This window comes from Mus musculus, chromosome 16 (genome assembly GCF_000001635.26).
Source record: "Mus musculus strain C57BL/6J chromosome 16, GRCm38.p6 C57BL/6J".
In the NCBI taxonomy this organism is placed as follows: Eukaryota; Metazoa; Chordata; class Mammalia; order Rodentia; family Muridae; genus Mus; species Mus musculus.
The window spans coordinates 5,974,410-6,001,970 of record NC_000082.6 but is presented as its reverse complement, the minus strand read 5'-3'; the positions used below and the strand labels follow the sequence as shown (position 1 = coordinate 6,001,970).

General features: G+C 43.5%; 1 protein-coding gene and 1 long non-coding RNA gene across 7 annotated transcripts in view; both read right to left on the bottom strand.

Annotated features, from left to right (window-relative positions):
* Rbfox1 (RNA binding protein, fox-1 homolog (C. elegans) 1) overlaps window positions 1-27,561 on the bottom strand; it is a 1,527,688-nt gene that overhangs the window by 1,410,510 nt on the left and 89,617 nt on the right. The gene's annotated exons all lie outside the window — the stretch shown is intronic.
* 1700123O21Rik (RIKEN cDNA 1700123O21 gene) lies at window positions 3,475-26,384 on the bottom strand. The gene is made up of 4 exons (NR_045799.1): window positions 26,131-26,384; window positions 8,570-8,645; window positions 7,687-7,774; window positions 3,475-3,731 (listed from the first exon to the last, which is right to left on the bottom strand). It is a non-coding gene; the product is annotated as an RIKEN cDNA 1700123O21 gene (long non-coding RNA).

Sequence of the window (27,561 nt, the reverse complement as noted above, 5' to 3'; positions counted from 1 at the left end):
TGTGGGCCATGTGAGGAGAACCATGTGTGTGTCCTATGTGATTTGAAGGCAGGGAAGCCAGAATCACCACATACTGCCCGCAATTTTCAATCAAGCACTTGTAGCAATGTTTCCAGGGTAATTAGATTCATGGCCTGCCACAGGGAACAATTTCTTCTAACTTATCTGGACTACAGATACAAGCATAAAGACCCCAGTGGGGCCTCTAAATTCTGACCCAAACTTGAGCTGAGCTGACTTTCATCTCATGTAAGAAGTTTCTCTCTGAATTATGGCGGGCTTTCTTGCTTCTAGCTTGAAGTAAACAGGCCTCTGGGAGTTGCAACATCCGCTTAGACTTTCAGATGCAGATAAACACAAAGCAAACAGCAGCTAGCAGGAGAGAGAAAGTAAAGGCGGGTTGACGTAAGCACACAGTGAAGCATGCGTGCACAGGAGGGAGGGACAGAGGTGGGAGGAATAGATGATAAGAGACAAGGGAACATAGGAAAATTGGCAGAAAATGGATGGATCTGGAATGTAGTGTAATGAACGAGGTAACCCAGGCTTTGAAAGATGAACCCAGAATATTCTCTCTCTCATACATGGATCCTAGCTTCTAATGTGCATCTGTGTGTCTGTATACCTCTGTGTGTTTCTGTGCATGTGCCTGTGTATATGTGTGTGTGTGCTTGTGCATGTGTGTGCATGCATCTCTATGTGCATTTGTGTATGTGCATGTGTGTACTTGTGTGTGTGTGTGTGTGTGTATACATGTGTTTGTGTATTTGTGTGTGTTAATTTGTGCATGTGTGTGCATGCATCTGTATGTGCATTTGAGCATGTGCATGTGTGTACGTGTGTGTGTGTGTGTGTGTGTGTGTGTGTGTGTGTGTGTGTGTGTGCATGCTTATGTGGCAATGAATATGTGCACAGCCCAGGACAGTAGAAAGGGAGTCCCGAGGGGAAAAAGGCAGAAGCTGTGAGGGAAAAGAGAAAGCTGGCGACAGAACACATCTGATAGCAAAGCAGAAGTAGGAATGCTGGGCATGGACAGGTTTATGCAAGATGGGAAGCAGGAAGATCACAAAGAGCAAACAGGGATGAAGACAAAGCAAGGCTGCATGTAAGTATCACAATGAAGCCTGCAAGCCTGTGAACTAATTAAAAACTCTTCTAGAAAGGAAGGGCAAGTCAACTGTGCTCAGCTGCTCCGTGGTGCAAGTTAGTTATCAAAGTCTCTATTAATTACGTTACTACATCGGATTGGTTCAGACAACAGGATGCCAGCATCTATTTTCTATCTTAACTCAAACCCTGGCTTTATTAGTGTGTTCCATCAACTCAGTTAGAAACCTGAATCTTCAAAGCACCCCACCACCTGACTGGGCAATAAAAGAAAAACCACAATGGATATTATACATTTAAATAAAGTTGAGGAAGTGTGAAAATTATTTAGAAACCCTTGGGATGGCTCCTCACACTCAAGAGAAGCTGATTAGCATAAAGACATTCAACCATCTAAATTAAAACTTTTCTCCTTTTGAAGGGAGCAATTTCTGCATCATCTTAAGCTCCTCAAGGGTTCTGAGAAGCAGGTCAGCTGAGTTGCAGCAGGAGCATAAAGGGTGGGCTGTTGGGTGAGTTCCCCTCCCCCTCCCACAGCCTCCCCAGCAAAGTCAGAGGGACAAGTGAGCCCTAGAAAATGAATGTGCTCCACTCTACTTTCCACCCACTCTGTGTTTTTCCTGGCTCATAGCAGAACCTTGTTAGTATGTCCCCTTTTCCAACAAACAGCTCTGTTTCTAGGAGGCTAATCACTTGGGCTGTGAGCTATTAACTAGAGAAGACAGGAGGTTACATAAACACTGGGGAGTGGGGGATAACAATGCAGTTCTGCAAAGGAAATAGGTACCAGGTTCTTGAAGGTTGAGGATACCAAAGAGAGGCGATGTCTGCCTTGTTACTTGTGTGTGTGTGTGTGTGTGTGTGTGTGTGTGTGTGCGTGTGCGGAGGGAAGAGCAAAGAGGAAAGGGAAGCTTTGGAGTCAGAAGCCACAGCCGGGCCAACACGCCAGCTCTGCCCATAAAGAGCTGAACTGCCATGGAACGGTGTGGGGCAGAGCTGAGGCTGATCCTCAGATCCTATGTAAAAGGCCGAACTAGGTGATGCACACTTACAGTCCAACATTGGAGGCTGAGACAGGTGAATCCCTGGGACTCACAAGCTAGCCAGTCTAGCCTAGTGGGTAGGCTCCAGACAGATGAAAAGAACTTGTCTCAAAAGACAAGTGGATAGCTTCTGAGGAATGACACTCACGATTGACCTCTGACCTATATACACATGCACATGCTCAAACACACACATATACACACACTCACACACATACATACTCATGCACATGCTCATATACATGCCCTCTCTCACACACATTCATTCTCATACACACACACACACACACACACACACACACACACGAAGCCCAACTCTCTACCCCTGTACCCTGTACTCACATCCTATTTGTAGACTTTATAGGAGATCCTCTGTCTATGCCTTTCCCGGGGAATACTTCAGCAATCTAAGGGGAAAAGGAGCCCAAGAGAGCTTAGAGGAAATGGGAAAACCAGGAAAAGAATGCAAGAATGAAGGTAATTCAGCCACATGTCAAACCAACTGAAAGTTTATGGAAAATATCCCGGCACAGAAAAGCAATCCCTCACTCACATAAAGAACCTCTTAAGAGTTGGTTTGCTCTGTGCCAAGCATGGAGTTGCCTCCTAGGTATAGAGCAACCAGGATCTTGAACCAGCCGGTTGCTCTCATTGTACACTGTCTATTGGTGTCTCTGGAGACAGGGAAAAGATAATAACCATAAGATGATCTCAGATGGATGTGGTATGCCATGCATGAAAAAGAAGTATGAGAGAGAGAATAAGGAGAAAGAAGTTACATCCTCCTGAAAGGCCCCAGCCCCTGGGAGGAGGAGGAACATGGGAGGAGTGTGTCATCAAGTGCAGGAAGGAATCCTCTTATTTTTATTTTTATCAAAAAGAGACAAAATGTTCTAGAAGCTGAGGTTCCAGGCTTGTCTGGGCAGTGTTAATCTGTGCCTTGAGACTCACATTTGAAGCCAGCTCTGGGTCTCTTTGTCAGCCCTGACAGAGTGAAGAAGTGGAGTTCTTGCCCCTGTGACATACTGCAGCCATCAGGACCACCTTCCAGGTGAGGTAATTACCCCAGAAACACCCATGCCCTCAAGAACCTCCTTGCAACTCTCTCTGACCACACCTTGAACATTCTCCCAATATCTTTTCTATTGACCTCAGTTTTTCCCTCCCAGCTATGCCACCCTGTAAGCCAGGACTGTTATCAGACACCCCCATGCCCTGCCCACCACAGAGCACAGAGCAGAGTACTCAGCTCACTGTCAGGCAGAAGGGATGTTCACATGTAGATGCAGCTGTGGATCTGAATGCCAGGAACTCATCAGGCTTTGACGTATTTCTTTATCTCCACCTGCACCACAGTTTCTGTTCAAGAAATCTTTTGTTCAGTGCACATAATCAGGACGTAATTTGTATAGCAATTTTCATCTAGCGAAGTGCTTTCATGAAGTTTCTCATTTCACCAAGCTATTAGGCCATCAATGTTCTCCAAATACTTTTTATCCCAGCGTTGCTCCAGAGCATGTACGAAGCCTTCTCCTGTCTCAAAGGCAACCGTGCCTAAGCTGCTCCTTTCTCAAGGTGTGGCTATATGGGAGAAGAGAAAGCAAGCAAGAGAATGACAAGGGATCTGTGCTCTCGGTCTTGCCTAACAGAGGGGAGCACAAGCAGTGCATGGCTGATCAGATGTAAAGGAAAAAAAAGCAGCAAATGGATGTTTCTCATGAACCACACTAAAGGAATGTTAACAAGCAGCTCATGAGAGCTCATCAAATCAAAAAGAGCTGCACAACTTTAGAGGCTAATGCAAAATGAAGGTGCAGGGACTACTATTAGAAGGTGATTTAACAGGTCCAGCTAAAATGTCAAGCCAAGCTAGGATCATTCTAAAAACAGAGATGTGGCGCGCCTCACTGGACACACACAGCAAGCTGCACCTTCACCGTCTTACCTGAGAAGAGAGGTTATGGCATTTGTCCAAGGACAGTCAGCTAATAAAGAATGCAACAGACTGTGAAGTCCAGGATTCTGCCCAATCTATCTCCTGACTATACAAGGACACACACACACACACACACACACACACACACACACACACACACACACACACACCACACTCTTAATTGATTTCACTCCAAAAATTATCGAGACTCCCCAAAGCACCTAACAAAATGAGAAGCCTTAATGACTTCATGCCCTTTAGAACTGCTAAGTATTTGTTTGCATTTCATTAAATTTGCAAAGTAAAACTTGATTTAAAATTCCAAGGCCCCATTTGAATGATCAGCATCTGAGGCTCCAAGGCAGTGGCAGGAACAAATGAAGGGTAGAAGGCCCCCCTTTCCTTTTTCTTTACTTTGTGAGCCCTGGAATTTTTTAATGAAAAACTTCATGGCACATGAGTCACTGCTTGTGGGGGCAGGCTTGGTCCTGATTGCATTATTGAATTCTGAAACTCCTTCATATTCCATGGAAAGACTCCAAATGCCAACGGATGCCATCCCAACTCAGCCCTTAGATAAGTGATAGGCCTTTCTCTATATGAGATACACCAAGACATGGCAAACACCCCTTCCTCTGGGACGCTTCAGCTCTCTCTGTCCTCCCTTCTCACACGCAGCTCTGGCTCTAGCCTCAGAACTTTTTCACAGCACAGTCACTTCATGACGGATTCATTGAGAAGTTCCAATGCCAGGCAGACGGCTCTTTTCGGCCCTAATCACATGGGCCTCTTTTATATTTAGGACAAAAGAATCTGGGCTAGGGAGAGGGAGAGATATCTCAGTGGGTAAAGTACTTGTCTGTAAAATCCCAGTAGCTGAGGAAAGGGACAGAGGGACTAACTCACCAGTCATTCTACTATGGGAATTCAAACCTATGAGCTCCAAGCTCGGTGAGATGTTCTGTCTTACAAATTAAGGAGTGAAGTACAGGAAGATATCCTGACATCAGCCTCTGGCTTCCACACATGCACAGATGGGTGAGTGAATTAATGCATAAACATGAACAGGTTATACACACGTATGTACAAGCATAAAAATGACAGCAACATTTGCATTTGCATGATTACTCATGAATGCAATCCCAGCTTGAGAGAGGTTGAGGCAGGAAGATTGCTAAGAGTTTGAGGGCAGAATGAGATACAAAGTGAGAGTCTGTAATCTGTCACAAAATACATGCATACATACATACATACACACACACACACACACACACACACACACACACACACACACACACACACACACACATAAAAAGAAAGCAAGATTCGAGCTGAGGCCTGAAGAACCATGAGACTTGAATGCAACCAGCTGAGTTTGGGTGTTCAGGAGGCATGAGAAGAACAAAATAGAAGGCTCAAACAGTTTTGGTGACCCTGAAGAATGGACAGAAAGATGAACACAGAAGTATTATTAATCAACTTTCTACATTTTTGTGGTTCTGACCAAGTACCTAAATCAAACAAACAAATAAAAAAATCAACTTAAAGGGAGAGCTCCTTATGTGAGCTCACATACATGAAGTGTCAGTTCACTGTGTTCACCTCACTGCTTTCAGGATTCTGCTGAGGAAGAGCTTTGGGTGAGAAGAGAATTGCGGGCCACAGCCACATGGTGGCAGCCAAAAAGCAGGGGGAGAAGAGGGCACACACAGTCGGTCTGGGGCAAGATATACCCTCCAAGACCCTTCCACTCTGACCCAAAGCCTCCACCCACTTGTTCTGGAATGAACTTTCCAGTGGGTTCCTCATCCAACGTTAGTTAGTGCCTTCAGGAGCCAATGATCTTTCAATGTCACCAGCACCTAGGAACCCAGATTTCAACTTCATACCCAAAGCACAACAAAGAAGAAGAAAGCCTCACTAGCAGAATGGTAACTGAGAGATCACCCCTGGAGACAGGTACAGGAGATCCAGGAGAGACAGATCCAGAAGTTGGAAGCCCTGGGGGACCTGGAAGCACATGGTTGTGAGGATGCTTCTTAAGGTGGGAATAGTGAGACTCACTGACAGACTGACAGACTGGGAGGGGAGACAAGATCCCGATATCATTGACAGACTGAGAGGGGAGACAAGATCCCGATATCATTGACAGACTGGGGGGGGGGGACAAGATCCCGATAATGTTCAGCTGGTAGCCCCAGCAACTGAGTGGATGACAATGCCATTTGAAGAGCTGGAGATGATGGAGGTTTGCACACCGGGGCTTCTGAGTCAGACATAGCAGATGACACTCATTCTGCAGATCTCGCTGCTTTTCTTTTCATCTCAAACCAGGCGCCAACTTAAAACTTGCTCATTCCTGTCTTTCTTGTTGATGCCCTTTCTCAGGTTCATTTAGGTTTTGGCTTTTCTTTTCTTTTTTTTTCTTTCTTTTCTTTTTCATTTATATCTGCAAAGGTGTGCATATCCTTGTGAGTATGCGTGCATGTACAGATGAGTACAGACAAGCCACAGGAAGCCATACTGCTGCTCCTCAGGGGCCACTAGCTTTGTTTCATGACACACACTCTCTAATTTTGTCTGGAGATCACCAAGTAGGCTGAATCAAACAGGCTTCTCAATGTACTCTTGGGACCCAGCTGTCTATCCCACCCCAGCACCTAGATGGATGGCAATATGTATCACCAAGCCTGGCTTTCATCAATTGTGTTTTGGAGACTGAACTACTGAACCCAGGTCCTATGTCTTATAAAGCAAATATATCTCTGACTGAGATATTACCTTAGACCCTTGAGGATTTTATTTTAAGCTTCTGGGGATCCTTATAGTTAGCATAAACACATGTAGCCACACACACACACACACACACACACACACACACACACACACACAATCACATATAAACACTCTGAGCCACCTTAGAATGCTCACATTCTAGTTCATGAAGACTTCTGCAGAACTCTGTGCACAGAAAGTGTCTATTTTTAACTCAGCTTAAGCCAGATTCCTATATGGGATGGGGCTGTCCTGCCATGACTATGGATTAATATGGGAACAATATGGCCAGTATTTATGAATGTGAAATGGGATGTTTTGTCTTTTCTTGTCATACAACACACAGAGTACCAGACAAGGGACTGGACACAAAGGAATCTAGTAACTATTTCTTGTTGTCACATGCATGAAAAGGAGAGGTGGGAAGGTGCTTCTGTCTGTCTCTCTGTATGTCTCTCACTGTCTCTGTCTCTACATCTGTCTCTTTGTTTGTGTGTGTGTGTGTGTGTGTGTGTGTGTGTGTACCTAGAGCTCACTAATTCAACTAAAACAGCTGATCAGTGATCTCCAAGGACCCTCTGATCTTCACACCTAACAGTGTTGGAGCTGAAGAGATCCACCGCCATACCTAGCTTTTCACAGGGATCAGAACTTGGGTCCTTACGCTTGTTCCCCAAGCATTCTGTCCACTCAGCCAACTTTCCAGGTCCTAACTCTGGCTTCTTCAGCACCATAGCTCCAACATATCATAGTTCCTCATGAAGCCAATTTGCTCAACTTTATCAGCTAGCCTTACCCTCAAGCCTGCTGCAGAACAATACATACCTTTGGTCACGAGGACACCCCAGGAGAGAGGTTGCAGGCAAATGAGTACAAATTCATCCTCAGTCGGGTGAAAAACAAGTCAAAATGCCTGCCCCAGGAGAACAAGTTTTGTCAGAGCCACACACAAAGTGCTACCATGTCATTAATTACTTTAAACATTACAAAACCAGCTTGCAAAGTGTTATTGTCTATTTGTAATTCTATTACTGTGTCCCCCCCTGAGGTTTGAAAGAACAGATGTATGTCAGCAACCTTGACAACGGGCAAGGCACAAGGGGCTCCCATTTGCAGGTGAAATAAAGACTCTCAAGTTCTCTGAGAAGGAAACTGGCTCGCTTGAACCTAAACCAAGCACTGTGGATAATGTACAATAAGCTATAGAAAACTCAAGGCCTCATCTCCCTGGCTCACAACTACGATGCCCTGCCCTGCTCCAGGTTCCTCCAATGGGAAATTCACATTCCAGAGCATATAGCCTTTGTTCCAGCAGGCAATAGACCCAGTAGGGGCCACAGAACAAGGGGGGGGGTCAAACTCTATTCTACCACGTGCTTACACAGAAGGAGCTGCTCACAATTTGTTCCAATAAACATGTGAAGTCAAATGTCAAGCATTTAAAACATCTATCTGAGCTGTTAGAAATTCCGGGGCCATTGTTCAGGGGACTGTGTATAATGGAATATACATCAAGGCCAAACAAAGACATCTCTCTGCCCCCACTCCACAACAAAAGCTGACAACATGCTTTCTCCACCACAGGGTGATGTGGGGCTGGGGATCTGATTTGAGCCATGACACATTTCATCTCCCTGGGCTGCAAATGCAGTAACAAGAAGCTACATGGACTTCTATCAGAAAATTGAAAATCCAATGAGTGTCTCACTTTGTCAAAATAGTTCCTCAGGGCTGCTCCAATCTCCTGCAAATGAGAATCCAGAATCTATGCGTACCTCTGGAAGCTGATGGGAGACAAGAAGTGTTTGGTATGTTTTTAATAGGTGTATTGGGAAAATTCCTATTAAAACATACTTGCAGGAGAGTAATTTGGTGAATATCTGAATTGAAAGAGATCTTTAGGCATTCACTGTACTAATAGCCTAAATTTCGTACAAAACTATGATGAAGCTTTTCCATTTCCATGAATAAGACACCTAATGAAGTACCTTAACACAAGACTCCAGATAGAAACAAGAATTGCCTAAGTATGATGTTCACATGTCCAGTGTATGACATCTTAGTAACTGTCAACAGTAGAGGCTCATTTGACCATACAACATAAGGTGTGATGGGTGATATTGACTGTCAAATAGACAGTATCTAGACCTGCCAAAGAGTCAATTCCCCCAGCTTTTCTATAAAGTATTATCCAAATCTGGTTAAGTGAGTTAGGAAGGCACACTTTAAGCAAGGGCAGTACAACCCCACAGCCTAAGAAGCTGTAAAGCATGAAAATGCATCCATTATTTAGTGCGGGCTGTACCCCAGGGTGGGATCAGAGTGTCCTAAGTTTTCTGTGAGCCTCGCTGCTTTCTCTCAGAGGCACTACTGTAATCTCGATGAGAGCAGCTGCACAACAGGGTTCCCTACAGCCTGAGCATATCAAACATCACCCTCAAAGACACCTTAATGCTCCATGGAGTTGTTTCATTTTTATTAGCAGTATGTAGGATGTGTGCATGATTAGAGAAATTAGCCTCAAAATGAAAAATCAGAGTAGGCTGTGTGCCTGTGGTGAGTATCCTTTGGCTAAAACTCAAGAGGCCCCATCTCAGGAGCAGAAGGAAGAACCATGAGTCTACAGAGCCATTTTCTTCCACAAACAAGAGCTGCCTTCACTGTGTTAGAATTGGAACCAGTTCCTGTGAGGCAAACACAAGAAGGAATTGAGATTTGATGAAATAATACTACAGGGCATCAATCTGACTTATGAGCATAATGGTATGTTAAGATAAAGCACTTCTTGTCGAGTACACAAGCCCATCTATAATGGCTGAGGAAATGTTTTCATTAAAACATGCGGGGCTAGAAAATCTCCGAGCGCAACTTGGTTGCCATGGAAACCTGCAATTCAACTTTTCAGTGTGCCTGACGACAGCTCCTTTCTCTTCCACGTTATTGCTGAAAAGTGTTGGTAAATAATAAATGGTAGAAGGACAGCTAGAACAAAGTGTAGCTCAGAGCTGAACTAAGTGCAGCTTAGCCTCTGCCTTCATCTGTTCTCCCTAGCTCCGTGGTGTTTGCTTTACTAATTCACCTACTTACCAGACTGTAGGTTGAGGATCACTCATCTGAAATGCATGAGTCCAAAGGTTTGGGTTTTAGGTGTTGTAAGAGTTAGGAAAATTTGCATATTTATGAGATAACATAGGGACAGAACCCAAGTCTAAATATAAAATTCATTCATGTTTTATGCATTTCTTTCACATTGTGGTCTAAAGGAAGTTTCATAAAACACTCATCCAAATTTTGTGCATGAAATAAAGTTTCTATCACATGGAAATTTCCAGGGCAGCTTCACACTGGGCACAAGAGGGTTGATGTTCAGAAGGAGGTCCTTTTCCTTCTCTGCCACCCATCTCTTTCTCTCTCTTATTCTCTGTCTTTCCAATGCTGGGGACCAGTCTCTGCTACTCATGTCCCCGGGCAAGCACTCTAGTAATGACTGAGCTTTGGGACTTTTGGATTAGAGATGCTCATCCTATGTTCATTAAGTGTAGATCATGATCATGCCATAAAATATTGCAGCCATGATCCAGAACTGAAAGAGACTTAAAGAACCAGAAAGGAGGAAGAATCTCTTCTACTTAGACAAAGGAAAGGGCATTTCTGAGGAAGCAATAAAAACTGTGCTGGTTCCTGAATGACTGACACAACCCATAAACAAAAAGAGAAAATGTTGGGTAGATAAAATGCACTAAAGGCAAGTAGGAAGAAGGAGCAAAGACCAGAGTGTTTGGAGGAAAGACAATGATTTGGTTAGATCCTGTGAGGGGTTAGAAGAGAAGAATGAATTCCCCACCTATGCACCAAACCACTTGGCCACTTGATTATGCGCTCATTAACTGTTTTCTCACTACTCAGTCATTCTTTGATTCAAGCACACACTCATTCATTTGTTCACTCACCCACATGTTCATTCATCTTCTTGCTGCCTAAGAAATGAGTGGGTTTTTTTCCTCCATACACAGGGTTGTTAGGGTTAACACTAATACACCTGACATATCTGGAGGACCCTTGAGTGTTAAGCAAACGGGGTTGAAAAGCACAGAAACAGGAAGACATAAAAATTGATGTAAGAGATGGCTGAAGATGGAGAAGGAGCAGAGCACCTGCCTAACAAGCAGGAGCCCCTGAGCTTCTACCCTCAGTAATGCTGAATAAAGTAAATAGTGACAGAAATATATTGTAGAGCATGGGACACTCAAGAAAACAGGCTGACTGCAGAGGGGAGAGGGAGCCTTACATGTGAGTGTGGTCGGAATTGTAATTTCTTAGCAAGTAATGCCATAGGAGCTATGAACAGATAACCATGAGAACAGTCAAGGCTATATCTATAGACATGAACACAAGGATGAGCCTCTCTCTCCTTAAATATATCTCCTGTGCAATAATAACCATTGACTTCATCTAATAATGGATTAGGGAAGATTAAAAGGGTTGATGTAAGGAAATTGTTGGAAACAGATGCAAATTGAGACTGCCTTCCAAAGGAGTCATATTTCATGAGGGGCTAAGATGTTCATAAAAGTGGAACAAGATGAAGAAGCATTTAAGTTGAGTAACATATTCTATAATGATGCTTATGCCTCAGAAATAAAAATTCAGGATGGAGAAATAATTAGTAAGGAGTCAAGGGTGACACACAGCCTCAGCTTCATGAAAAACACAAGAAGGAAAAAAGCTGCAGATGCTGGGTGGGTTAATGTAGAGAACATGGAAGAAGTGAGCACTGGGATGAGGCCATGACCACAGAGGAGTCCCCGAAGAACTCAAAGATCGTCTAAGAGTAGCAGGGAGAGAGTTCTCAACAAAGGGAACCACACAAAGATAACAGACATGATAACTCAAATCACAGTAGATGGTATGTTCAGAGACCTGAAAGAACTGTAGCTGAGAACACAAGACTCTAATGTTACAGAGTAAAGAGTTTTTGGATCCAAGGAGAGATTCACCAGAAGGAAGGAGGTTGACACAGCCTACAAGAGAGAGGATAGTTAAAAGTACAAGACAAAATCAGCTGTGGTCACACTACACTCAGCTCTCCTTCTCCTTTGCTTTTTCTTTTTGATTACTGATCCTCCCACCAAATAAGTAGTTATCCAACCCAATGGAAAGAAGATACTTGGAAACTTGGATGACTATTTCTGCCATGTGTTACCCCTAAAGGTGAAATTTACAAAGTCAACAGAGAGCAGAGGTTTAACAAGGACTGGATAGAAAGAGATTCTCCATTGTAACTAAACAATTACTGAATTGTATGGCATTTAGATAATTTATCAGTTCCAGGAAAAGGTGCCACTTGGGAAGATATTAGAGGAAAGAAGTGTCCATTTTGGAAAATTTTAGAGGAGAAGCTAGCCATTTGAACAGACAAAGTAAGAAGGGAGGGAGGAGGAGGCCATTAAGAAAGACTTTAGAGAAAGGCATAACAATTTTGGAAGTCAAACTAGAGGATATGGCCATATTGGATACAAGTTGGAAGAAATAACCATTTTAAAAGACAAGAAAGACAGAATCATTACTAAGGAAGCCACTACTTTATCCCCAGATGAACCTGCAAGACCTTGTCTATTGAGGATACTTCAGTAATTGTGCTCAAGCTTGCCCTTAGTCCATCCTCCCTTGCTCTCTTTCTTCCATCTGAAAGGGGCGTGTCAGTTGTCAGAATAAACATAGAGAATATAATAAAGGGAAGAAGAACAAAAAATTACTAGGATTAGGAGTTAGGAAGAAAGGGGGAACAGGAAAGGCTGGTGGGAAAAGAGTTGACACAATCATCTATGTCCTGAAAATCTAGACATACATGGATACTTGTACCTTTGGAGACAATGTTTCACTGACTACAATCTGTTACTTTGTTTAGACTCCACTGAAATGTTGAAACAATTGGCTTCTCTTGAATATCTGCAATGTGAGAGCATATATATGTATATATATGCTCTCACATTGATATATAATCAAAATATAATCATTGCACATAGTTATAGGCTTTCTAATAACATTTTTTTATTCAAGTATGTCACATTCTTTGGTCATATTCCTTGCACTCACTTGACTCTCCCCCATTACATTCTCCTTACTGTCCCCCTTCCTTCTAGTTACCTATTAACGTCCAAAGCACCACCCTTCTCTGGCTGAACTGTGTTGAAATTGTATGCTGCAAGCAACCTTAACCTTGATGTAGCTTTAACCACCATAGGCTGTCAGTCAAAAGCCCCTACAGCATTCCTGAGAAGAGACCATAGGAAGAGGAACTGATAGAGCCAGGCTGTCACCTGGGTCTATGTGACACTAAGTCCCATGCTCCTCATCATTTAGGCTTTATGGCTTCCTGGAACAGTCAAATTACTCAGGAAATAACAAAACTGCCTTGTGCTTAATGGCCCTGAGAAGTGTTAATTCCAGTGTTCACAAAGAGCAACCTTGGATTCAGTAATCAAAACCTTTATACCTGGCTGCATTTGTGAATAAGTTAGATATGCAAAGAGATCCTGGCCCAGCCTGGAACATGGGGAGTGTCACAGAAGTGCTAACAGCATTGGTAATCATAGCCACAATAATGCATGCAGCAATGCTACATGACAATTGCTACATGAGGGACTCCAGTGTGTCTCTCCATGACCATGGCCTCTCAGCTTTCACACATTGTGTTATCCTCTACTACTGAGGAGGAAGGGCAAGGCCTCTGTCATTCTTCTAACTGATAAAGCATAGCATAGGTGGCAGGTGCTCCTGCGTCCTGCCGTTGTTACCTCATCTAAGGCTCCACCTTACTAGCTGACTTGCTCTTTTCCTTCTCCTTCATGGCTTTGGAGAAAGAACATGCCTTGTCTCCTATGACAAGGAGAATGCCAGGACATGAGGAGAGAAACAGACCCCTCACTAACCAAACTACCAGATGTGACCCAACCCTGCCTACCAGCTTGATTAAGCCATAGGACAGTCTAAACAGGACCTACCGAAGCTGGATACAGACTTCAGAACACAGAAACCATAAGAAGGAGAGGGAATAAACAGATCTGGATACTGTGGCATTATCAGGAATAGCTGCAGAACACCGGGAAATAAAGGTTTCTTACTCAAAGCTAATTTGGAAAATCTAAAGAGCAAATGCCCTTCTGACATAGGACCTAAACACACCATATATATCCTTATCAAATGGGATCTTACTAGTGAGTTGTCTATTTTAAATCTGTTTGAAAAGCAGTAGTAGATCTTCCATTCTTCAGAGGCCTTGGAAACTCAGATTAAAGCTCAAAGAATGAAGTCTGATGTTCCCAGTCAGACTTCCTAGGTCAGAAGCCACATCCTAGCTCCAGTTAGCTAGATGGCACTGGAATGCCAGTATACTTGAATATCAGTTTGCTGGTGTATACAATGGAGACAACTGTTGTGGATGATAATGAATATATGTGCCCATCACAGAAATGGGGAGATGGTACAATTTGTTAAGAATTTACTTTGAAAGCATGAGGTCCCCAGAAGCCATGTAAAAAATAAAATTAGAAAAGCCAGGCACAATGGTGCACACTTGTAAACTCAGCGCTGAAAGGACAGACATAGGCAAATCCCTGGGCTTCCCTGGCCAGCCAGCACACCTAGCTTAGCTAGTGAGTTACAAGCCACTGAGAAACTTTTCCTCAAAGAACTAGTACAGGGCTTCTCAAACTGCCTAATGCCATGACTCATAAATATAGTTCCTCATGCTATGGTGACCTCCCAAGCATAGTTAGTTCATTGCTACTTCGTAACTATAATTTTGCTGCTGTTATGGATTGTAATGTAAATATCTGATATAAAAGCCCCCAAGAGGGTCTCAGTCTCCAGGTTGAGAACAACTGAGCTAGTGTTTCTGCAAATGACGCTTTACGTTGTCCTTCTGCCTACACACGCCCACTCACCTGTACATACTTGTGTATGACCCTCCATGAGTCCATCTGTATGTGCTTGCATAAAACGGCATCTGATACACAGTAGGCATTAAATCAATTGCAGACCAGCCAATCCACTGAGTAACAACCTACTCCATCTTATTATTTACCACCTACAAAATTTGTATGCAACTGTGGCAGCTTGGATGGATTTAGAAAATAATCAGCTATTGATGTGATTCAATAAGTACCTGGATAGAGGAGATATGATAGATGAGATTCTCCAAAATGTCTCAGATCAGAAGCAAGACAACAGAGCAAAGGGGGATTTCCAAAGGCAGAGGGGTGCTAATTAACAACTCAATTAAAAAAAGGCAAATTAAACTTTATGGTTCGCTATCCTCCGCTGCCTGGTAAATTGTTTTGTGAGGCGAATGATTAAAAATGATCGTTTCAGAAAGCTGAAATAGCTTCCAAGGAACACAAGGATTTTTCAATATTATACAAAAGGTTTTCACCGCAAAATAAACTTCCGTGATTAAAAGCAACAGCATTGCTCTCCGCATGGAAGCCAGCAGCACAAATGTCGGTTTGTGATGCATTCGGTATTTTGGGGAACTGTGTGAGAATTTTGAAAAGCGGTGCATCCTTATGAATAAAACACACTATCATTTCCTTTTGTGCACTGTGTCTTCATGGGCCCTGTACAGGTTATTCTGGAACACTCCTTGCAAATGTATAATTTACATCAAATTAGTTTAGAACTGAGCGCTGAAGAAATGCACAGAGCTCAGGCATGCTCAACAGCAGGTCGTCCCAGAGAATTTAGAGATGGTTGGGAAACTGGGAAATGGACTTCAGAGCAAAAGGAAGCAGAAGTCTCTGTGATCTATCTCTTTCTTCTCTTCACTCCATCATACTCAAGCCTTTTCTACCATGCGACACTAGAGACAAGTGGCACACTAGGACCAACCAGTCTGCCAGGGGAGCGGTTAAGGTTTGGTGCTATGTTAAAGACTGCCCCACCCGGGGGGTCCATCCCATAATCAGCCACCAAACGCAAACACTATTGCATACACCAGCAAGATTTTGCTGAAGGGACCCTGATATAGCTGTCTTCTGTGAGACTTTGCCAGTGCCTGGCAAATACACAAGTGGATGTTCACAGTCATCTATAGGATGGAACACAGGGCCCCCAATATAGGAGCTAGAGAAAGTACCCAAGAGCTGAAGGGGTCTGCAACCCTATAGGTGGAACAACAATATGAACTAATCAGTACCCCCGTAGCTCGTGTCTCTAGCTGCATATGTAGCAGAAGATGGCCTAGTCGGCCATCATTGGAAAGAGAGGCCCCTTGGTCTAGCAAACTTTATATGCCCAGGGAGACGCCAGGGCCAAGAAGTGGGAGTGAGTGAGTAGTGGAGCAGGGCCGGGGGAGGGTATAGGGGACTTTTGGGATAGCATTTGAAATGTATATAAAGAAAATATCTAATAAAAAACAGAAATGTAAATGAAAAATATCTAAAACAAACAAACAAACAAAAAAAAAGACTAACCCCATTAGGTGGCACCAAGAGAGGTGCATGGATTATAATGCTTCTTCACTCCAATGCATAGCAAATGGCAAATGGGAGGCTGGGAACTGGCGCCTAGCTGGTGGTAGTAGGTCACTGTGGAAGCAGGCACGTTAGTGTAGGTGCACTATGCATTGAGGGTTACAACTTCCCCCGATATCCTTCCCCTTTCTCTCTCCTTCCTGCTATGAGATGAGCCGCTTCCACCTCTGCCCATCACATGTTGCTATGGTTACTCTTCCCCTATCTCAATGTAGGACCACAGCAATGGATCCATTGAAAACCATGAGACATAATACACTTTCTTTCCTTTAGCTCATCTACAGGTATTTTGTCAACATGACAGGAAGCTGGCTAACAGAGGGGTGAAAACACTGTAGTGACCCAACCCAAGGAGAGTAGAATTAGGCCTTTGATGGCTGGAGTGCTGAGTGCAGGTTCATAGTCCCCAGTCAAATTATTGCAAATCCAAAGAACTCTGAAACTCAAAGTATTTTGAAAACCTACATGATAGCACAAGTAGAAGAATTCTACACGTGACACAGAGATGGAACAGTTGCACTAAAAACAATTAATGGAATCATGATCAGTCTCATGGAGTGTGTGGGGAATAAATGAGTTCTTACTTACTATGTACATTAGAACATTCCAAAATAATGCCAAAGACAAAAGACAAAAGAAGCATTTGAAATGTTAGAACTTCGGCCTGACCAAACAGCCTTCACCTTTACTTCCCTGTGTAGGTTTACTATGTATAGTAATAACCATTCGGCCCATACAGCTCCCCCCAAAATTAAAAGCTGTTCCCCCAAAATAGGTTCTAATATCAGTAGTAGTCCTACTACCTCAGCTACTTGGTTATTTGCATAATTCCCATTATGCAAACACACTACCACCACTAGGACTGGAGCTGTGGAACATGGGTCATGCCCTAAAAAATGTCTGTTGCTGTGACCAGATATCCTGACAGCAACTGAGAGAAGAAGGAGGCTTCTTTCAGCTTACAATTCCAGGTCACAGCCCATCATTGTAGGGAAGCCAAGGCAGGAACTTAAAACAGCTAGTCACATGACATCGAGGGCAAGGATAGAGCAGTTGAATTCATGCACTTTTGTTTGCTGGCTTGCTTTTATTCAACTAGACCTATTCACTCTCATGCAGTTCAGGACTGCATGTCTAGACAATGGTGCCATTTCTAGTGGACTGAGTCTTCCCATATCAATTAACTGGCTCTCCCCACTATAGAAATGTCCATGGGCCAACCTAGTATAGACAATCTCTCATCTTCATAGGTGATTCTAGGCTATGTCAGGTTGATACTTCAAGCTAATCATTATATTCCTTCTCCAACACCAATAATAACATTATAAACATAAACATACTGAGTTCCCATATCTTGTATTAAGCCCCACTCAATGGGCTAAGAGCTGCCATGTTTTTTTTTACAGATAGGCTTACATTCCCACCCTGAAACCCACTGACTTCTTTTCTACTTGTTGTTATACACCATGGGCATACAGGCTAGTAATCTCATCCAGGTATGCATCATCATGGCTGGAACTTGCTTGAGTCATGACCTTCCTCTCTACCTCAGAAACATGATGGCAGTTAAGACAAGGAGTAGCCTTTTATGTGCTCCCAATACAGTCTGCCCTTCAGTGAAATGTCAGAAACAATGGCAGACTTTACCCTGAACTCTAGGTTTCCCCACCACCTCACTTTACCAGAAGCAGCCCAAGTCCCAGACAAGACCACCTGCTCCTCCACAGGGTTAGATGTTTCCAAGTACATTGATGCCCTGGTTGCAGGTGCTAGCCTCTTCCATGAGTGGGTGACAGGGATAGTGTCTAGAATTAAACAGGTGAGAACCTTCTCTGAAGCCCAAGCCATCTAGAACTTAACACATGGCTTCCAAAGGCCCAGTATCACTTGCCTAGGACCACAATGCTTGAAAGGGGACTTTGTCACAGACTTAAGCAGTACCCTGGGATCAAGCACTAAGATGACAGGACCACAAGAAGTATGCAAGGCACCCAGTTGGTCTCTTTTACCCAGTCTTTGCCTCTCTAGCACAAGGAGCACAAGCAGAGGACAAGGGCGACGTCTTTTCTCCCCACCATTTCTTCAGTAAGATTTGAGATTCCTGAGTTCAGGGGACCAAGGTGGGATTTTTTGATTCCCTGGTTATCAGTGAGGTACCTTACATGATCTTACTGGCTGAGCAGAGTATCTGCTACATACTGTCACAGGCTCCAGGGTTCAAGGCTAAGAGAAAAGCAGAGACCTACACAGCTCTGGTAGAGTGGAAGCAAGTCATCAGGATGGTGTGCAAAGAACTTCAGCTGTCATTTGTAGATGCATCCTGAGAACAAGGGACACATGGTAACTTAGACATTCTAAATGACAAAGAAAGGAGGTCTTGTTATTTTGTCTGGAATCTACAAGAGACATTGGAAGCAGCCATGATAATGAGTGTGAGACAAGGAAGCCATAACCCGAGGCTGGTGGGAGGATAAACTGAGGCATCAGAGCGATCTTCGTGGGTTGTGCAGTGAGAGCAGAACAGGGACTCAGAGGTGAGCTCATGCTGAGAGGAATCTTCACTTACAGAGCAAATGGGAGCTGACAGAAGGTTAAAGTAGGAGGGAAGTTGTGGTTTATTTCTTTACATGGAAACATGTTCTCTATCCTAGGCTAATGTCAAACTCCAGATGTAGCCTAATGTCCAGATGTATGACCTTGAATTTCTGATCCTCCTGCCCCATGTATCCAGAGATGGAATAAGTGTGTGCCCCTGGTCATGGTTTTCTGTAGTGCTGAAGATGTGGCTCAGAGCTTTACACATACTAGACAAGAACTCTACCAACAGAACCACACCTTCAGCCCACCAATAATGAACTTTAGATGGCTGAAGAAGGGCATGCAGGGTGTTCTCGTCCCAAATAAAGTCACTGTCCTCCCACTGTTGGACAGCCAGCCATGCTAGCTTTGCTATTTTTGAAAGAGCACCCTGAATCAAACAAATGGATGCTCCAGGCTCTGATGTCCCCAGGGATGGGTGAACCTGGGCTAGTGATTAGTGCCTTTGTCAGGAGAGGCCAGACTATATTTAATAACAAATCAGCTTTCACCCCAGAGATTCCAAAACGAGCAATGAACACACGGGGTTATTTAAAGAATGCACTGTAGTGTGTTCAAGCTACTGGGTGCAACTCAGCAAGCAGTATCACAAAGATGAGCTTAGAGGGTATCTACACTTACATGAGTGAAATGTCAGTATTATAAAGGGCATAAGGGGTCAGACACAGGAGTATATGTAGAACATAATGATACACAGAAACTGATGATGATTCATTCAAAAGTATCATTGCTTCTGTAGGTTTGGGATCAAGTTGGGAAGAGACAAAGGAGGATATTCAAAGGTCCAGATTTGATGAGGACGCTAGCTAAGGTGTAGTATATACAGTCATCAAACTCAAATTGATTTTGCATGTGTTTCCATATATAATGTATACTCGTGTGAGCAAGTAATCAAGCATGTGCATATGTGGGAATCAGAAGACAACCATAGCTGTCATCCCTCAGGCACCTTTTATTGGAATAGAATCCCATACCAACATAGAACATATCTAGTAGCCTGTGCTGGCTGGCTAATAAGCTCCAGGCATCCATCTTCCTCTACCTCCCCAAACTACGATTAAAGATCTATGCCAGAACACCTGGATTTATTCCAAATTAGAGATTGAACTCAGATCTTTGGATGACAAGCACTATATTAACTGAGCCATCTTCCCAGCTTCAATTATTCTTGTTCTCATGCTCTTAAGATCTATACACTGCAGAGCTAGAGAAATGGATCAGCAATTATGAGCACTGGCTGCTCTTCCAGAGGTTCTGAGTTCAAGTCCAAGCACACACATGGTAGCGCACATCTATAATCTATAATGGGATCCAATTTCCTCTTCTGGTATTAAAAATGTACAAGCAGACAAAATACTCATATAAATAAAATAAACACATAAATCTTTAGGGGCATAGAAATGAGTTAGTGGTTAAGAGCACTGGCTGCTCTTTCAAAGAAGGATGTGGGTTCAATTCCAAGCACTTATAAGGCAGCTCACAACTGTCTGTGACTCCAGTTACAAGGGTTTCAACATTCTCACACAGACATACCTGCAAGCAAAACAACAACGCATGTGTGCATGTGCACATAGATGCACATACATATATACAACACACAAAGATCTCTCTATATATATATCTCACACACAATGATCTATATGTGTTCTATAAGTGTCTTCTACTGCATTTAAATATATATGTATATACGTGTGTGTGTGTGTGTGTGTGTGTGTGTGTGTGTTTAAATAAATACTGTAAGGCAGAAGTCAGCAAACTTTGGCTATTGTATTGCTACCTATTTGCATAAATGTGTTCTTACTGTTCATAATTGTCTAGCTACAAAGCACCTGTGCATCTGGGTTCACACTGGAATAATCGTTGAGAAGCTGATGGTGAGGCTGTGTGGTGAGTGAAGCCTAAGATATTTATTTTGTTGCCTTCTCCATTAAAGGTTTATTTCCTACCAAATTGCCCTATACCTCGTATTGAAACCTTCCTTTTGTGTGAGTTCATGTGTGGAAGTGTGTGTGTGTGTGTGTGTGTGTGTGTGTGTGTGTGTGTGTGTGTGTGTGCATTAGAGGCTAGGGGTTTGTCTCAGGATCCTTGGGCACCATCCATCCTGTTTGTTGAGATAGCACCTCTCACTGAGACCTGTGGGACACTAATTAGACAAGACTAACTGGCCAGTGAGCCCCAGGGATCCTTCCTGCCGCTATCTCCCCAGCACAGGGATTGCAAACACATAGCACCTTGCCCAGGGTTTTAGTGTGATTCCTTGAGACATGAATTTGGGTGCTTTTGATAGTACAAAGTATCTCCCCACCCACTAAATGCAGGTTCTGAGACTCAAACTTTCCAGGTGGCTACAAAGCAGAGGAGAACAAGAAGATACAGTTAGGCCTTCAGGATCTACCATGTCAATACATGGCTACTGCCTTTGATCATAAATGTTTTTTACTGACTAATCTAACTTAATCATTCCCACCTTGTAAAAAGCCCACTTCCTACCACCAGCTTTCTCTCTAGAGAGAAGAAACTTCTGCTCATAGTGATATAGTCACCCTTCATGGCCTTGGAGAGGCCACCAAAGGCTGGGGTCATGAGCATGCTCCAACTCGGCCTGCACTCTTCTTGAGGAGGTATGGAAGAGAGATTTGGCGTTCAAAGTGGGGAGCACATGCAGGTCATGTTCCACAAAAATCTGGTAGATGATGAAAGTTAAGCTTTTCTTAAAATGAATCTGCCTTCATGGCAGCCGAGCTAGCTTGGTGATTGGTTTTCAGGAGTCTGGATTGTTTAGTAGATTACTGTAAGCTGCCAAGTAGAAGTCTGATGTACTTTCTACCAGCCATTACCTGGGGAAGAAGAAGGGGGCTTAGTGCCCGGCAACCTTCCCCCAGTGGGTGGGTTAGAGTCCTTTGGGATTGAGAATCCTTTGTATTCTCTTTGTGTTTCTGTTATTCGTGTGTGTGTGTGTGTGTGTGTGTGCATGTGTGTGTAGTGTGTACATGTGGCCCCAGCACTGTGAAGGTGTATAGAGGCCAGAAGTTGACAAAGAGTATCTTCCTCTAACGCTTTCCATTTATATTTTGAGATAAGGCCTCTCATTGAACCTGAGACTCACCAGTTAGGCAAACTGGCTGGTCAGTGAACCCTAGGAGCCTCCTGTATTCTCTTTCCAGTGTTGGAGTTACAAAATCACACCTGCTTTTTATGGGGCTGCTAGGAATCAGACCTTGGGTCCAATGAATCATCTCCCTAGATATGAAAACAGCTAATGATGTATTAAATTTGGTTCACTTATCTTGGGCTTGCATCCTCTTCTGACATCAATATGAAAATGGAGATTTTTAAAAGATTTACTTTTATTTGTGTGTATGTGTGCCTTTGTCTCTGTGAGCATGTGCCATGTGTGAGGGATGCCTAAGGAGGCCATAAGATGCCATCAGAGTCTCTGGAGCTGGAGTCAATGGTTGTGAGCTGCCAGATATGGGTGCTGGGAACTGAACTGAGTCTTCTGCAAAAGTAGCAAGTGCTCCTAGCTGCTGCACCGTCTTTCCAGACCCGCAAATTAAGATTTTATATTGCATTCTAGACTACATCTTTAAAACCACGTGTGCATTTGCTGTTTAGGGCACCCTTCCATTCACCTGGTCAGTGCTCAGAAGCCACATGACCAAATGGCCACTCTACTTGGCAACACAACTCAAGAAAACTCTTCAGCAATTAAAATCTGAGCATCCCTGGACTACAGAGAACTTTAGGTAAATATCTAACACACACCCCCCCACACACACACACACCAATCTTCTTAACCCCAAAGTTCTTTTGTTAAAGTTTTAAAAACGAAAATCAAAGTCATTGGTAAGAGGGTAGGAGTTAATTCACTCAGCTGAGACTTCATTATTAGCGCCTGTCTCTTGACCAAGCGTCAGACATTTATTTAATGGCATGCCCTTTCTCAAGTCTTGATTTCTAAATCTATGATGTGAACAAAGCCATAAACTGTCCTTGCCAGGCTGCAGGATAGTTTGAAATTGACTGGAGCACAGAATGATCTGGAAAGGTCCCACATGAATCTTCTTTAGCAGCTTGCCACCAACCAGCCTGCTATTCATTTCTACAAGGTCAACTTCATTTTCACTTTTAAAATTCAAAAGCTCCGTGTTCCTAAGGCTGGCGGACACATCAGGACAGTCTCTGAGCCCCTGCCTGGCCTACGTCAGGGCTTGGCTCAAAGATTTCTGAAATTAAACAGCCCAGTTAAATGCAGCTTGATTAGGCAGAGCAGGAGGAAAGCCATGCAGAAAGGCAGTCACACATTGTTGTAAGAAAGGAGAGGGACATTATGTAGCCTGTAGAGTATTATTGTTCTGGCCCTTCAAATCTAGATGAGGGATCCCATATTATTTACTTTTCTTTTGTTTAGTTCAAACCTCATTAGTGTTCAGTTTATCTATTTATTATGTGTGTATATACATGTGTACATTTGTATTTGAATGAGCATGAGTGCATATGTGTATACAGGGGCACTGTATGCAGATTCATATACACATGGAGGCCAGAGATATATGTACTATGTAGAGCATATGTACTATGTAGAGTCAGGGTCTCCCACTGGGGTCAGGAACTCACTGAACCAGTTTGGTTGACTAGTTAGTGATTACACACACACACACACACACACACACACACACACACACACACACACACACACCAGCCTTTCTCTGCCTCCCCATGGCTAGGATTATCGACAAGTGTGCAATTTTTTCTTATATGGGTTCCAGTGATCCAAATTAGGCACTGAAAGCACTTTATGCATGGAGCCATCTCCCCCAGCCTGTCCAGATAACACTCCTGGGGCTTCTGGGTGACCCTCCTTTACCTGTGGGAACTTTATCCATGGCACTTCGCATAGCTTCCCACTTCTCCCAAGGCTCAGCAACAGTGCCATCTTCTCAGGAAGACAGCCTTACCTGATACTCATGCCCATTTCTCTCTCAGCTCTTACCAGAGTCCTAGCTCACCACTTGCTTCTCAGATGTTTTTTTTCTTCGCCATCTACCTCCCCATGAATAATAAGTTCTTGGAACCAGGATAGTTTTCTTTAATATAGTGATATTCTAGTTCCTAGGCCAGAACCTGGTCTCTCCACAGACATGTATGTTCACTAACATATGGATGCCAGGCCAATATGTTTAGCACTTCTCCAGGTAACACACATACACAAACACCACATCACTCTCTCTCTCTCTCTCTCTCTCTCACACACACACACACACACACACACACACTACCCACACATCCTAAACACATACCACACAGAGAGACCACTACATACATACTGCACACCAAAATGCAATCCATACATACTACACACATATCACACACAAAACACTACACACCAAGACCTAACATGCACACACATTACACACACACACACACACACACACACACACACACACACACACACATACTGTACATACAACACTCACAAAACCCACTCTACAGATAAAAGCACTACATATATACTATATATACAAAATACTACACATAAAAACACTACAGAAACACTACATATTCACATACATTACATACAGACACACTATACACACAACACTACATCCACTACAAACACACAAACACTACATACATACATAAACTACATCACACACATGCAAACACTATATACATACATACATACATACATACATACATACATACATACATACATACAGAGAGAGAGAGAGAGAGAGAGAGAGAGAGAGAGAATGTGTGTGCCTGTGTGTCTTTGGGTAGATAGTCATGCTTGCTCATTCTTTCAAGTCCAAGAACCTGAGCTTATCACCATAACCATGCAAGTGTGGTGTAATGTCAGTACTGGGAATGTCAGAGAGGGGCATCATTATGCTTTGCTGTATAGCCAGTCTTACCTACTTAATAAATTCCAGGCCAATGAGAGACCTTGCCGAGAGAGAGAGAGAGAGAGAGAGAGAGAGAGAGAGAGAGAGAGAGAGAGAGAGAAAGAATGACAGAAAGAGGATGAACCTGAGGCGTGACAACCATGGTTGCCCCTGTCCTTCATACATAGACACACCCCTTTGTACATGTATGTGTGTGCACATCAACATGCATACAAAAAATTCAAATCAAACAAAACCAGTTCCTTTCTAAACAATGGAGCAGTCGTATGTCTGTCCTATCACTGAGAGTAGCAGGTGCTCCAGAGCCAATGCTCCCAGGAGCAACGACGAATGCTCACTGGCCAAAGTGCCTGGCGTCATAAAGAGGGTTTGCACTCTGATCTTTGAATATCTTGCCTGTTTATCTAATTTGCCTCACCCTCCTTCTAAACCAAAACTGATGAGATGTCTAAGTTGTAAAATTCAGATAAAATTGTGGATAATGAGCACTGGGTTTGGCACAGGGACATGTTCTACACTTGACCTCTGTGAGGCCTATGGATTGTCACTATGTGAATTCTGGTAGCTGGTGAAAAGAAGGAGGGCTGACATAATGCCCGGGGCTGCGTAAAGTTGTCTCTCAATTATCAGGTAGTGTGCACCGCTATCCAGAAATCCTGCCCACTGTTGCTCTCACATGCTGAAAACTTCCATTTCTACATAATTCTCTGTTACATTACCGATGGGGTATTTAATCCCTGGGATTGGATTTCCTCACTGGAGGAGACACAGAGAATGCAAGTAAACACCATATTGAAAATCTGTTCAATGAATCGCAGAATTCTTTTCTGATTTGTCATAGAACAAAATTTCTTTGAAGGATGGTATTAAATTGTTTGCAAGATGGTCAGACTGAACACTTGGGAACAGTACAAAGAGTTCCCATCCTCTGATGCCTTTAATGGCAACAGGTATTTAACTAGAAATCTATTTTAAACTATCAGCTGCATAATCCTTTATAAAAATCTCTGCCCAGTGTTATCAGTAGGAAGATTTGTGAACCTCACCATAGTACAGGCAAGAAAATCGCCTCCCTACCCTCTGCCACTGATGTGTAAGAATGTCCCACAGGGAACCAGCTGGGGACAGTAATTGCATTACTCTGTATCCTGCAAGCCCTGATCAACCTCAAATATCAAACCAGGTTGGGGACATACCTCTGCGGCTCTAATAGCTCCTAGACAGGAGTTTACCTTGCATCCAGAGTCTCCCAGAGGCTAGCTCAGAGTTCAGGCTTTCTCTTAGGTCTCAGTCATGATCTTGACCCTTGACTAATGAGACACACACATCATTCACATTCTTTTCTGACTCAAGATCTATCCTCACTTTAGAGTCCTGGGTAACATAGCCATAAGCCAATGAAGACCCAGCAAATCCCGGAGTCCTCAGTTATTCCAGCAGACAGCAAATCTTCAAAGCCTAGGCTACTGCTTCTCTTATCTCAGTGGGAGAGATGATTATGCCCTTTGAAAGGCCTGCCTAACCATGTCATAGTGCCCTCCCCATTCATGAGCTTTATTTATATGCTCATACAGGAAAACAACTGTGGCCCCACGGAGATGATGCAGTTGAGAAGAACATCTCCTACAAGCCCAGGAGCCTCAGTTCAAGTCCCTGGACTCACACAGGAGAGCTGGGCATGGTGGTATCAATGGAGTCATGTCTTAGGAAATGTCTACCTTCTATTTTGACACAGAGTCTCTCATTGGACTATGCTAGGCAGCCTCAGGGATCCCTCTGTCTCCACCTCCTCAGAGCTTGGATAAACGTTATATATGCTGTGGCTGTCCTTTCCATGGGTCCTGAGGTCAGAACTCTGGTCCTCATGCATGGATTAACTATGACTTCCAGGCAGCTAGGATGAGGGTGTTAAAGTCCACATCCACAGTGGCACACCTACTCCAACAGAGCCACACCTAATCATGCCACTCCCTGGGCCAAGCATATACAAACTGTCACATGGGTGTTGCCAACTCTGAGCCACCTCATCAGCATCTTTATCCCTGTTTATTATGGTAAAATAAAGCTCACAGAAAATGTACCTTTGAGTTGTCTTAAGTACAGAATGCAGCGCTGTTTATCACATTAGTAACGTTGTAAGTCATTATATCCACCCTCGTCTCTACCTCACCCTTTTGAACTAAGGTTTTGTGCACTATCAATAAGAAAACTCACTCTTTCCTCCCATCATAGCCCTAGGAGTGTTGCAGGCTGTTTTTCTTGTCTGGGAATCTGACTTCTCCACAGTAAGGAGAAGCACATCTGTTCTCTGCTCCCTGGCTTCTTTCACTGTGTTCAAGGTTTATCCATGCCACCATTCCTAGCATACACCATACACACACTCATACACACACGCGCACACACACACACACGCACACACACACACACACACACACACTCATACACACACCCATACACACACACACACACACACACACACACACACACACACACACACACACACACACACACGGTAGGGATCACATTCTGCAACCCTGCAGAATGAATGACAAAGGCTCTGAACCTTTGTCCTTCTATTAACTAAAGAGATAGAGTTCCTTCCTTCCTCCAATTCTTCAATGAAAGAAGCACCAGGAAGCTCAGGAGTGCCGAGTCAGCACAGC